Here is a 14,613-nt window from a genome sequence, read left to right as displayed (position 1 = left end):
AAATAAATCAACTGTACATACAGAACAAACTTGACCAGTTCATTAATCATTTCAGCCTTATTTGTTTAAAAATTTCATTATAAATTGAAGTATAATAGATAGAACATTATATTAGTTTCAAGTGGACAACATGATTCAATATTTGCATAGATTGTGAAGTGATTACCACAATAAGTCTAGTTAACACCCATCACCATAAAGTTTTTTTCTCCTGGTAAGAATCTTTAAGATTTATTCTCCTAGCAACTTTCAAATATGCAAAATGGTATTATTAACTATAGTCACCATACTGTGTATTATATCACTGAAACTTACTTTTTAACTTTAAGTTTGTATTTTTTGATTCCTTTCACCCATTTTGCCCAACTGTGACCCTCTGCCTCTGACAACCACAAGTATGTTATTTGTGTCTATGAGATTGGTTGATTTGTTTTTTTGGCTTTTTATTTTAGATTCTGCCTGTAACTGAGATCATACGGTATTTGCCTTTCTCTGTCTGACTTATAACACCCTCAAGATCCATTTGTGTTGTTGCGAATGGTTAAGATTTCATTATTTTTTATGGCTGAGTAATGTTCCGTTGTGTGTGTGTGTGTAAACTGTATATATGTATATATATATTTTTTTTCTTTACCCATTCATATGTCAATGGACACTTACTTCCATATCTTAGTAAATAATGTTACAATGAATATGGTGATGCATGTATCCTTCTGAGTTAATGTTTTCATTTTCTTTGGATAAATACTCAGAAGTGGAGTGTTTGGATCATATGATAGTTCTATTTTTAATTTTTTCAGGAAGCTCTATACTGTTTTATAGAGTGGCCACACCAATTTATCTTCCTCCCAATAGTGCACAAGGATTCTCTTTTCTCCACATCCTTGCCAACATTTTTATTTCCTGTCTTTTTGATAATAACCATGCTAACAAATGTATACTTATATCACTGCAGTTTTCTTTTGCACTTCCCTGATGATTAATGATGTTGAATATCTTTACATATATCTGTTGGTCATCTGTATGTATTCTTTGGAAAAATGTCTATTCAGATCCTCAGCCAATTTTTTAGTTGAATTGTTTGGGGTTTATTTGCTTTTAAGCTGTGTAAGTTCCTTATATAGTTTGGACATTAATCCTTTGTTAGGGATGATTTGAAACTATTTCCTCCCATTCCATACGTCATCTTTTCTTTGCTATGTAGTAAGTAGCTTCTTAGTTTGATGTACTCAAACTTATTTATTATTACTTTTGGTGTCAAATCAAAAGAATTGCAAACACCGATGTCAAGGAGCGTACTACCTGTGTTTTCTCCTACAAGTTTGATGGTTTCAGGTCTTACATTCAAGTCTTTAGTCCATTTTCAGTTAATTGTTGTGTATGATATAAGATAGTGGTCCAGTTTCATTCTTTTGCATGTGACTGTCCAGTTTTTCCAACACCACTGATTGATTTGCATATGCTGAACAACCTCTCCCACCCAGGAAGGAATCCATCTTCATGGTGGGGTATGATCCTTTTTATGTATTGTTGGATTCATTTTGCCACAATTTTGTTGAGGACTTTTACATCTATATTCATCAAAGATATTGGCCTGTAATTTTCTTTTTTTGTAGTGCCTTTGGGATTGGTATCAGGGTGATAGTGGCTTCATGGAATGACTTTGGGAATGTTCCCTCCTCTTCAATCTTTTGGAATAGTTTGAGAAGAACAGATATAAGTTCTTTTTTGTATGTTTGGTAGAATTCCCTAGTGAAGCCAGCCAGTTCTCAACGTTTGTATACATGGAGTTTTTCTTTTTTTAATTATTGTTGTTGTTGTTGTTACAGATTATTTCACTTCTAGCGATCAATCTGTTCAAATTATGTTTCTTCTTGATTCAATTTTGGCAGTCTGTATGTTTCTAGAAACTTGTCCATTTCCTCTAGGTTGTCCAATTTGTTCGCACATAACTGTTCACAGTAGTTTCTTATGACCTTTAGTATTTCTGTGGTATCAGCTGTTACTTCTCCTCTTTCATTTCTTATTTTATTTGAGTCCTCTCTCTTTGCTTCTTGGTGAGCTTGGTCAGAGGTTTGTCTATTTTATTTATTCTTTAAAAAACACAGCTCTTGGTTTTATTGATCTTATCTACTGCTTTTTGATCTCTTATTTATTTTCTCTCTAATCTTTATTATTTCCTTCCTTCTGTTGGCTTTGGGTTTTGCTTTTTCTTTTTCTAATCCTTTTAGTTGGTAGGTCAGATTATTTGAGATGTTTTTTGTTCCTTGAGGAAGGCCGTTATCATTTTGAACTTCCCTCTTAGTGTTGCTTTTGCTGCATCCCATAGATTTTGTAAAGTAATGTTATCATTTTTTTTAAAGGTATTCTCGGATTTCTTCTTTGATTTCACCATTGACCTTATTTTTTATTATTATTAGCATGTTGTTTAGACTCCATGGAATCATTTTTCTTTTTTTCTTTCTGTGTTTGATCTCTAGTTTCATACTGCTGTGGTCAGAAAAGATTCTTGCAGTAATTTCTGTTTGCTTAAATATACTGAGGCTTGTTTGGTGTTCAGGCATGTGGTCTATCCCAGAAGATGTTCCATGCATGCTTAAAAAGAGTATGTATTCTGTTTTTCTTGGATGTAGTGTCCTGTAAATATCAATTAAGTCCAACTGTTGTGTCATTTAGGCTGCTACTTTACTGATTTTCTGTCTTGAAGACCTGTCCATTGATGTTAGTGGGGTGTAAAAGGCTTCTACTAATATTGTATCCCTATCAATCTCTCTCTTTATAATGTCTATTAGTATCTGTTTTATATATTTAGGTGCTCCTATATTGGGTGCTTATATATTAATGACTGTGATATCCTCTTCTTGTATTGACCCCCTTATCACTATATAGTATCCTTCTTTATCTTTCTGTATGGACTCTTTTTAAAAGTCTATTTTGTCTGATACAAATGCTGCTACCCCCACTTTCTAATTGTTTCCATTTGCATAAAATATCTTTTTCCATCCTCTCCATCTTTTGGTGCAAAGTGAATTTCAGTTTCTGTGTGTCTTTGCTCTAAAGTGAGTCCCTTGTAGGCAGCATATTGTACATTCTTGTTTTGTTATCTGATCTGCCACTCTGTGTCTTCTGATCAGAGTATTTAGTCCTTTGACATTTAAAGTAATTATTAAGTATGCACTTAGTGCCATTTTAAACTTTGTTTTCCAGTTGATTTTATGGTTCTTCTTTCTTCTTCTCTTTGTTTTTCCTTTTGTGGTTTGATGGTATTCTTTTGTATTATGCTTGAGTTCCTTTCTTTTTGGTTTTTGTGAGTCTCTTGTGTGTTTTTGATTTGTGGTTATCTTGGTTTTCAAGTATGCTAACCTATAACTATATCTGCTTTTTATAGACTGATTGTCATATACGTTCAAACATATTCTAAAAGATCTACATTTTTATTCCCCTCCCCCACACTTTGTGATTTGATATCCTATTTTACATCTTCATGTTTATCCTCTGACTGTTAATTACAGGGTTTTTTTTACAATTTTTAAAATTGTTTTTAATCAATGTACTGGTTTATTTAAGTGATCTTCAGTATTTTCATATATTTGCCTTTCCTGTTGTGTTTTTCCCTTTCCTATAGATTTTGGCTTCTTTTCTATTTAGAGAAGACCTTTCAATTTCTTTTAGGTTAGGTTTAGAATTGCTGTATTCTTTTAGTCTTTGCTTGGCTGAGAAACTCTTTGTTTCTCCTATTCTAAATGAAAATCTTGCTGGGTAGAGTATCCTAGGTTGCAGGTTTTCTCCTTTGAGGACTTGGTATATATCATTCCATTCCCCTCTGGACTGCAAAGTTTCAGTAGAGAAATCAGCTGATAGCTTTATGGGGATTCCCCTGTAAATGACTCTTTGTTTTCCTCTTGCTGCCTTTAGAATCCTCCATTTATCTTTAACTTTTGCCATTTTAATTGTATGTCTTGGTGCAGATCTGTTTGGGTACATCTTGTCTGGGACCCTCTGTGGTACCTGTATCTGGATATGTTTCCTTCTTTAGGCTTGGGAAGTTTTGAGCCATAATTTCTTCAAATACATTTTGATCCTTGTTTCTTCTCTATCTGGAACCCCTATTATGTGTAGGTTGGCATACTTTTTATATTATCCCATAGATCTCATATGTTGCTTTCATATTTTTTTTAATTTTTGTCTTTGTCTGCTATTTTGATTGGATGATTTCCATTATTCTATCTTCCAGATCACTTAATCATTCTTCTGCATTATTCAGTCTGCTATTCATTGCTTTTAGCTCAATTTTTACGTTGGCAGCTGTCTAATTTTGCTTGATTCTTCTTTATAGCTTCTAGTTCCTTGTACAGTGATCTGCATTTCTATTGATAAGCTTTCTTAATTCCTTTAGCATTTTTATTACCTTCTTTCTGAACTTGGGAGTCTAGTAGACTAAACAGATCTGTTTCATTTTTTCTTTCAGGGGATTTCTCTTGCTCTTTTAATTGGGTTTATTTCCTCTGGTTTTTCATTTTACTTAAATTTCTCTGTCTCTATGAATTTAGGAGAAACACTTATCTACTGTAGTCTTGAAGGGCTGTTTTTATGTAGCAGCGTCCCTGTGTAGATAGTGTGAGTCCAATATTTTTGGTGCAAAGGCTGTTTTTGGTATCAATGCCTGCCATGTCTTTCTGCAGAGTGTGCTGGCCATTATCTCCTTAATAGGGGGTGTAATTGGTGTGTGGTGACATTACCTGCACTGGAAGCTGGGTGGGGCCCCCTATTTGCTATGGCTGTCACAGTCCTGTTGGGAGTGGGGTCTGCTCCCCAGTTGTTGGAGTAGAAGCTCTGAGGGTTAGGATCAATAGGTGAAACAGAGCCTTAAGTGTGTGTTCTGTCCCCAAAGGGGTGAGCATTGAAGCTAGTGAGGCTTGTGTTTGGTCACAATGAGCCTATGCACTGATCATGCAGGTGTCCTCACTTCTACCCAGAGGCAGTTCAGTGTTTCATCCCTTTCTCCATTGTATTTCTCAGACTTAATGATAGGCTAGAGCTGCAGGCCAGGGCACTGTGACTGCAGAAATCAAGGTGGTTGTGCTACCTCTATGTTAAGACTCTTCCAGGGACTGCCTGCTCCAGATCTGGCTCCTAGCTCAGTGTGAGGCAGGTGGAAGTGGAGTGCTCTGCTGGGAAAGGGACAGCTGCATACTCCTACCCAGGGGCTGTCTGCAGGGCACATGTGAATCTCTGACACTGCCTGCCACCCAGTGTTGCACCAACAAAGTCCCCTACTGCTGGCTGGACCCACCCTGACTGTGGAAGCACTGATAATGGGCTCTAATTTCAGCCCTGCCTCTGCTGTGTGTGCACTCACAAAGCCTGCCACCAGAGCTGCTCCCTGCTGTGCAAATGCTGACAACGGCAGTCTGGACCACAGTCCAGGCCCATTGGGCTGTCTGCACAGCTAGACTGAGTCCTATCCCAGAGTCTGTCTGCTGAGGCCGAGTTTCAGCACCACCTGGCACATGTTTTGGGCTGGAAAGTGGCAGCCGTAAGCACCTGTCTCTCTCTGTCTTGAATGCTAGCAAGTCAGCATGTGCATACTCCTTGCAAGCAGAGACCAGACTCCTTCAGCCCTCTGTCTGTCCCAGCGGACCTCCCAGCCAGTGAGGGGGGTTCCCAGGGAAAGGGAACCTTTCCATTTTCACAGCTCCCTCCCAGAGGCCCCAGTCCTGGCAAAATGCATTTGGGGGGGGGTGGTCTTACATGGTTGTGCGGGGCTTTTTCTTGCAGCTTTGGTCGTGTAAGAGGTCTACCAGTTTTCAGTTGGTTTGTTGTGAGAACTGTTGCATATGTGGATGTATTTTTGATGTGTTTGTGGGGGTAGGTGAGCTTTATGTCCTTCTACTCTGCTGTGTTGATCTTGCCTCACTTTTAAGTTTTTTAAAGGGAGAATTTTTACTTTCATTAAATTGTATCCATGTTTTAAATATAATAGTAATTTACTCCAGTATAATAGGAAAAATAATCACGATATTGAGCATCATGGCAATAATATGATTTATTGAATATCTACTATATGCAGATGCTTTGTATACATCTATATCTAACCTTCACAATGAGTGATCAATATTTTAATACACATTTTATAAAGAAAGAAACTGCCTTTCTAAGTATATAAGTAGCTCAGGGTTATGCAGCTGATTAATGACAGAGCCAAGTTTTTAATTCAGAATTATTACACATACACGTCTCCCTCTATGCCATGCTATGCCAGTCAAGCATTTCTAAGGTTAACAGATCTCCTCAAACTCTATGGAGCATTCTTAAAAAATGAAAGAAAAAAAGCACACAGGTTCAAAAAGTATCAAGTATTTAAAATTCATAGAAGTTAACCCACTCCAGCTTTTCTAGCTCTAGTATGAGTTCTGCAATGCCTGAGGGTCCCTTTAGGTGTCAGTAACAGGCCTAATGCATTAGCAGAGAAAAGGCATATAGGAACAATAAAGGTTATGGAAGAAGAAAAGAAAAAAGGAGAAATAAAGGAAAGGTGTATTTTTGGTGCAGAGTGGCAATACCACCACCAAGTGTTTCCCAGACACCCCCACTTGTGGGCTCACTTTAACACTTCATGCGTTTCTGATAACATGTGTTAAAACCTCATGTATGGCAGTCAAATGTTAGGCAAATACAGGAAGAGTTTCTCTTCTCAGAGTTTAAAGAATAAAGCTATCCTTTTTTTTTTGTTAGAAATCATTAATGATGAAATTCCAGCATTTCACATGTTCTTAAATTTGTTTTGACAATCAAATACATAGTAAACTTAAATCTACTGAGAATCTGATTACAGCATAATTTTTTCAAACTTTAAATTGTCCACTGTTACTTCAAATATATTGGGTTCATGAGTCATACTTCTTGCCCGCTGAGTTAGCATGCTTTCCACTTTTCATATTTTTCATAAAGTGATGAAGACAAAATAGTAACATTAAAATAATTACAAAAACTGGTAGGCATGAATGGTGATGCTACTGAAATTGAACTACAGTCTGGGAAAGTTCTTTTTTGATGACAGCTTGAAATGTTTGTCAGCTACACATATACAGGTCTGAATTCAGAGTAATGAAAGGTGTTTAGGGACATTAGTGTATAATTTGTGAAAATGAAAAGTCTATGGAAGGTGAACACGTTAAAAAAAACAGAAATTGCCTTTAATTACCTACTCTTTGTCTCTTTGGTTCAATCTCTCTGAGGCCATCCAGTGTTCATAGTTCATCAAGGACAAAACTGCTTTTTCAAAGTATTCATCGCTTTTCCCTTAAAGTATCAACAGAATAAATGTCCTCTTCTAGGCACCGTGGAAGAACAAGTGAATGAATCAGTCTTCCCTCACAGGACTACAAACTCTGAACTCCCCCAAAATGCAAAGAGTTGGTTGTTCATTGCTTATTCTTGTTCACTCACTGCTGAATCCTAGTAAGTGGAACAACAGCTGGTATTTTAGTGGTAGGCATTCAATAAATATTTGTGAGTGAATGATTGTATGTAGAACTGGGAAAGGATGCTCACAGACCCAGGAAGGAAGGAAGGAAGGAAGGAAGGAAGGAAGGAAGGAAGGAAGGAAGGAAGGAAGGAAGGAAGGAAGGAAGGAAGGGGAAAAGAAGAAAAGACAGATACAGAGGCAGAGAGAAAGAATGAGAAAGAACAAGAAGGAGAGAAAGAAGGAGGGGGGCAGAGGAAGAAAGAAAACTATACGATTTACAACTAGGGGAAAACTTAGCAGTTATGCAGTATATGAAAAACCAGCTAGACTATTCCATTTAATAAATGACAGAGTGGAGAATACTTTCATTTATAATACTCAATACAGTGTTTTCTCAAAATTAGAATAAAACAAATAAATATTAGATACTTAAGATGAACCCAGCAATGTTTAGGCTTTATACAGAATATAGGAAAAATGAGATATTAAATACCCCTTAACCTTTACAGAGTACACTGTTTGCACACTAAAACCTTTTCAGAGTACACTGTACATTAGATGGTATCTATTATTACTAAGTAGTTTATATCTAGTATGCCTCATATTAATAAAACTATAACTATAAATACCTCTCAAGAAATAACTAAGAAAATAGAAGATAAATCATCAAAGTGAATTTAAAATAACATAACATTACTGAATTTTGCAACACTTTATTTATAAGAAGCAAGACTAATATATTAACAGCTTACTGAACACCTCTCAATGTCATGAGGCATTTATTCTTTAAAATAAACTGAGTTTATTGTTTCCCTTTTTAATTCACTTATACCCTACCTCTAGAACTCTCTGGAGGTCTTAAAGTTTTTCTACTTTGAATTTCTAATGGTGCCTTTCCCTGAGGCTATTAATATAATTTAAAAAAATCAAATTAATCAGCACATTCGGGGCATGCTGCTCATGTTCTCTGAAGTAAGCTAAATAGCATGTAGGCCACGTGCTGGGAAAGAACTCCCCCTGTACCTGCAAAGTAATGGCAGGTACGCTCGGAAACTTGCTTCAGGGAGTGGTGTTTTTTATTATTTTTGTTTTCAATTTGCTTCTGGGGTAAATAATAACAAAATTGTCAATCAGTATTGAAGAAACTTTTTGCTGCAACAAGCCACAACTTGAATTTGCCTGTGTAACCGCTGCATGGGAGACCATGTTTCTACAGTACAGTATATTAGCTGTACCAGTATGATTTATTACATAAATCATAAATTTGCATCTGATTTATGTATCTTAGTGCTTACCAGGGTCTGGGTTAGAATATAAATAGCTATGCTTATTCCTAAGTTCCTGAATTGTAAGCTTCTTGAGGTTACAATGAGTGCCTGATGTGTTTTACCTGTGGTTCCTAGCCCCCATTTTACATATTATAAGTGCTGCTGTAAAGTATTAGTAGACTTTAATTAACTTCAGATATAATAATTATACCCTACTAATCATTTAATGTTGTCATTAAAGTAAACCTTTTTAACATTCAAACCTCATGGTCATTATGGAATATTCAGAATATTTAGAATATAAGGCATAATAAGAAATAAAAATTTCATATAGCCCACAAAGAGATTTGTTCACTCAGCAATGCTGAGCACCACTGGGAGGCAGGCAGTTCTTGCTCCAGGTGCGGGTAAAATGGTAGCAAAGTTCGGACAAGCTCCTTTTCTCACGGAGCCGATGTTCCAGTGGTGGGAGACAGACAACAAACAAAATCCTGAACAGCTGGAAGGAGCATGTTCTGGCACAAGAGTCCTGAAATGGCAAGACCTTGATGTGCTTTTGCGGCTGGAAAAGGTGAGCAGAGGGTGAGATGCTCGTGCAGGCCACTGTGAAGAAGCTGATTTTTACTTTACGTACAATAGGAAGCCACGGAAAGCTCTTACGTAGGAAGCGGATGTGGCTTTACTGAGGAAAGCAGCAAACAGGCAAAAGCAAACCACACTGGCTGCTTTAAAGAGGATGGGTGATAAAGACTGGAAGAAAAGAGACCTCACAGGAGTCCACTGAAATCGTACATTTACCCAGGAGATGATGATGGCTTATAATAAGGGGATAGTGGAGAAAAGGAGAAAGGGATAGTTTTGTTTCCATAGTACATCTTGAACATAAAAGGACTGGCTCATCAATTAGAAGTGGGGAGGAATCAAGAATGACCATACGATTTTTATTTGAACCACTATGTGGACAAGAGTTCTGTTTACTTAGATGAGCAGAACTAAAGGAGAAATCGTGTGGAAGAGACCTCTACCTGCCACACGATTCCAAATCTCTCCTTCTTTGGTAACAACATTCTGAGTTTATTAAAGATGGAAATGGGTCCAGCTAAAATCTGCTTGCCTTTCTTTTTTTTTTTTTTTTTTTTTTTGCAGCTAGGTGTATGCGCACTGGCTCAGTTCTGGCCAACAAGATATAACTGGAAATAATGTGTGAGATTTCTGTAAAGGTTGTTTCAAGCTAAGTGATATTCCCTTTTCTCTTTCCTCATCTTCCTTCCTGAAACCCGGGCATGCCAAGACCACCAAGGATATTGAAATGGTTTAAAAGATGGAAGCACCTGCCAAGATGATGAATCAGAAACATAAAAAGAAGCCTTCAGAGCAATTCTCAGAGAGAATTAAAATGTGTATTTTTAAGCCACTTTTACTGATTCTTTTATTTTCAGCTGAATTCAATCTCCACTGATACCAACTGGCTTGAGAAGGCTTGGAAAATCAAGAACTATTTTTGAAACGCTAATCTGAGGTGTCTATTAGACATGCAGATGGAAGTGTCAAGCAATCAGATATACAAATCTGGCCCTAAAATGGGAGAGCAGGGCTGGAGGTATACATTTGGGAGCTATTGGTAAGTTGAGTTAAAGTTATGGGACTGATAAGATTATGTAGACTGAAGAGATAAAATGGCCCATCCAGTCCTGAAGCCTGAGACCCCCAACATTTAGGTATCAGCAGAAGAGGAGACAGAGAATGAAGCTGAGAAAAAGAGTCCAGTGGATAGTAATAGTGTCCTACTCTTCTAAAATTCAAACATTGTGCTTTCATAGCAGCAAAGAAAGGAAAATATACCAACATACAGGGAGCCGTCAATTGTTCTGAATGAATTCAGTAGAAAATTAAATTCAGTGAATTGAGTAGAGAAAGAAAGTATCTGTAGGACTGGCTAACCTGGAAAACATTTTGTCTTTGACACGAACAGTTTCAACACAATGCGGGGGCAGGGAGGACTGGAGCCCGGATTGGAGAGACGAAGGAGTGCATGGGAGGGCTTTAGTTTCTTGCAAAGTGGAAAAATACATATCCTGGAAAACCTCCCAAGAGAAAACTTAGCAATACTGGGCAAAGTATAACAAACACCTTCTTGAATATACAGCTAAGCTATGAGAAGCTAAGGAGAACCCTGAAGGGTAGACAATGAAGAGGTGCGAAGAGGGACTTAGAAAGCAGAGGGATAAGCTGAAATTCAAACTCTTTGGTTGCCCTTGGGTCATTTCCCAGTCACCATTTAAATTTCTCTTCAACACTGAATAGATCAGAAAAATTTGTAATGTATGAAAATAATCATAATGAAATGAACACTCACCAGGGCCTTTCAAGTCTCCTCTGAGCCACTTATCATACTGCCCTTTGTCCTCCCTGCTAAGAGTCAGCCCCTTTCCCAAATATGTTATTACTACCTTCACTTTCTTTATAGTTTCAAAGCTGTGGCCCAAACAGGTTATTATTTATAACGTGTTCACAGCAAGTTTTAATCTATATTTCACTGAACTCACAGTCTTTATGTTCTTCTGCAACTTGCTTTTTTTGGCTTAATTGTGTTTTTCTGTTGTTTATCAATGTTGTTACATGAAGCCATAATTTAGTAACTGATGATGTGTGGAAAAGATGGTTTTGTCATTAACTGTGCAGGCCAACTGGAAAATACAAATGACACTTAGCCGCTACCTAACCCAACTCACAAAAAAAAAAAAAAATAGTATGGTGGGTTTGAGAGCTAAATGTAAAAGGTAAAACAATCAAGGATCTAGAAGATAACACAGGAGAAAATCTTCACAATGTCAGAGTACAAATGCATTTCTCAAATTAGATACCAAACTCACTGGCCATAAAATGAAAGAGGACTGCATTAAAACTAGAAATTTTTGTTCATCAAAAGATTACGAAGAGTAAGAGAAAGTATTTGCAACACATATATCCAACAATGAGTTTGTAATGAAGACTATTCAAAGGGTTTTTACAAATAGGTAAGTTTGACAACCCAATAGAAAAATTAGCAAGAAAACTGATTAAGAACGTCTAGGGAGTTTAAGTGGCCAAAAATTAAGAGGTCTTGCCCTCATTAAAGATAAAGGAAAATGAAAATGAAAACCACATGAGGTACACAATAGAATGACCGCAATTTAAAATGACAATGACAAATGCTGGAAAAGATGTGGCACAGCAGAATCTGTCATGCTAGTGGGATACTAAATTGATACAGAAACTTGTGAAAACTCTTTGGCAGTTTGCATTAAAGCTAAGCATTCATTTATCCTCAGGCATGTTTCCATTCTTAGGTGCATACATAGCAAAAGTACCTATACATGTTTACCAAGAAGCATGTCCAAGAATGTTCATAGCATCATTCTTCATATAACTCCAAACTATCTAAATTAGAAACAGACCAAAATGTCCATGAATAGTACAATGGATAAATCATTTTCAGAATATCCATATAGCTAATACTTTACAACAATGAAAACTACAGCAAAATGCAACAACAATGAATGAATTTCACAAATATAAAGTTGAACAAAAAGACACAAGATAATATATATCATCCATTTTTCTTCGAAAAGTACAGTAACTCACATATGGAGTGAGAAGTCAAAAGAGTAATTACCTTTGGGAAGAAGGGAGCAGTAATGACGGGAAGAATCATGAGAAACCATGAGGGAGGTTTCGGGGGGGGGGGGGGCTCCTGATCTTCTACATTTTGATCTGAGTGCTGTTTATGTGGGTGGTCTTATTCATTTCTGCAATCTTAACTGAGAATGGGGTAAATACTAGAGGTTCTCATTAAATATGTTTGCTGACTAAGTTTTGTTGAATTTAAGGTGAGAGGGAGAAGTCCTATAAACGAAATCACAGCTGTTATATTATTTTGCCCTCCAGAATATGTTTCTCTACTGCAACCAAGAAACAAAGTGGTTAGTTTGTGCTTCACGTATCCTTTTTGAAACAAAGAAATGTTTATCAACCATATATACTTTCTAAGTTTTAAATATTTAAATCAGTAATTTCTGGAAAATTTCTTATTCAGATTTTTTTTTCCCTGATGATTACAAGCAAATGAGGTAATGAGAGTGAAGACATGTGTACTTGGTCACTACGTTGGTTTCTACAGGGAATAATCAAGTCCTAAATGATTTTCACTGAATTTCAGAACTGCAATATTCAAGTTAATGCTAGAAGTTTTAGAAGCTGCCAGGAAAGAAAAACAAGAAAGCTTAAAAATGTCCCTAAAATAATAAGGCTTCCAACTTCACACTAACAGGAGGTTCTAAAGAATAAATTGGAATGCTTGGGAACTGTTACAACATAACAAATGAGAGTTAAAGTATTTCCTTTCTTCTAAATGCTCTCAGAAAAATAAACAGTAAACATAAACACTTCCTCAAGAACTACTAAGCCATAAAATTCATAACGTTTCAAATTTATGAAATATTAAAGCCAGGAAGTCTTGCACATGAAAAAAAAAGTTTCCTAATAATCTTTTGTCTCCACAGTAAAGGAAGGAAACAGATTTCAAAGGGAAAGGGAAAAAAATAAGTTTGTGCTTTTATGTTCTCCTTTCCTATAATAAATAATAATTTAATTTCAGGGTTTCTATTTGCAGGTAAGGAGTGGATTCTCTTCATTATGACAAGGTTGAGTAAGAAGCAAATCATCTGACCCTTCAATTATACTTTGAAGCAGACTCAGTTTGGAAGAGTGCTCTCTAAACATTCAAACATCTAAAGAGGATATTAATAATTGCCTGAGACTTAACACCACCACCCTAATGCTCCATAGTTCCAGACCATTCTTCCAGCTTCAGGCAGCCACCTCCATCAGGATGCTCCTACTCAGAGGAACAAGAAGAGGGTGTAAAGGCTTTAGCTCAGTGCCAACCATTAAACTCACTGAAAAATAATTCAAAGCACATATCTTATCAATGGGTATCTATGTCATCATTTATCATCGTCAGTATTACAATGGAATGCACATCTTGAAAGAAAGGCAGCTAAACATAGTTCAGAATAAAATTTCTGGAGCCAGACTGAGTGTGAATCCTGTCTCCACCATTTATAAACTATGCTTTGGGGCAGATTGTTCAACTACTCTGGACCTCCAAACCATTAACTGTGAAAAGGGAATAATAATGTGTCTACTTAGCAATCTATGGAGATTGGGACGGTTAGTTTTACGTGTTGACTTGCCACACAGTGACAAGATTAAACGTTATTTCTGGAGGTGGACAGTGGGTAGAGGCGTCTCACTGAGGCGTCCCATATCTTTTCCCACTATGTGTGAGAAATCTTTGGGATTGCCTTCCTGCTAGTAGAGTATCTCCTGCCGAGTACAGGAAGTCATGGAGAAAACCTTTCTGGATACTGATTCTTTCACAGTCCACCCTTGCAGCAGCCCTAGTTTCCAGGATATGACATGTTTTTATTTCTTGAATTCATTTAATTATGACTTGTCTGGCCTTCTTTCTTAAGGCAAAATCCGTAAATCTTTGAGCTGTTCCTACTCTCTAGGTTACAGAGTAACAGTAATGGAAATTACAGTGATGAGGATATTTCTGGATAAGATCAGCATTTGGACTGGGAGACACAGCAAAGTAGATGATCAGTGTGGATGGGCATCATCCAATCCACTGAGGGCCTATACAGAACAAAAGGCAGAGGAAGAAGGAATTCATCCCTTTTTCCCTGCCTCACTACGTTAGCTGGGACATCACATCTCACCTTCTCCTGCCCTTGGACTGGGATTTATACCATCAGCTACCATATTTCTCAGGCCCTCAGACTCCATTTGTATTATACCACCACGTTTCCCAGGTCTTGGGCTTGCAGACAG

At 37.0% G+C, this 14,613-nt stretch overlaps 1 long non-coding RNA gene across 2 annotated transcripts in view; it reads left to right on the top strand.

The window, feature by feature from the left end:
• The window catches only part of LOC116150534 (uncharacterized), a 34,300-nt gene extending 20,514 nt beyond the window's left edge, over window positions 1–13,786 (top strand). For both annotated transcript variants that reach the window (XR_010377932.1, XR_004134250.2), the window contains exons 3-4: window positions 10,176–10,357; window positions 13,388–13,786. This is a non-coding gene — a long non-coding RNA (uncharacterized LOC116150534). The remainder of the gene's footprint in view (window positions 1–10,175; window positions 10,358–13,387) is intronic.
• The last annotated feature ends 827 nt before the right edge of the window (window positions 13,787–14,613 follow it).

The sequence above is a fragment of the Camelus dromedarius genome, chromosome 26 (genome assembly GCF_036321535.1).
Source record: "Camelus dromedarius isolate mCamDro1 chromosome 26, mCamDro1.pat, whole genome shotgun sequence".
NCBI classification, from domain to species: Eukaryota; Metazoa; Chordata; class Mammalia; order Artiodactyla; family Camelidae; genus Camelus; species Camelus dromedarius.
The sequence above is the reverse complement of the archived record's forward strand: the minus strand, read 5'-3'. Positions and strand labels throughout refer to the sequence as shown.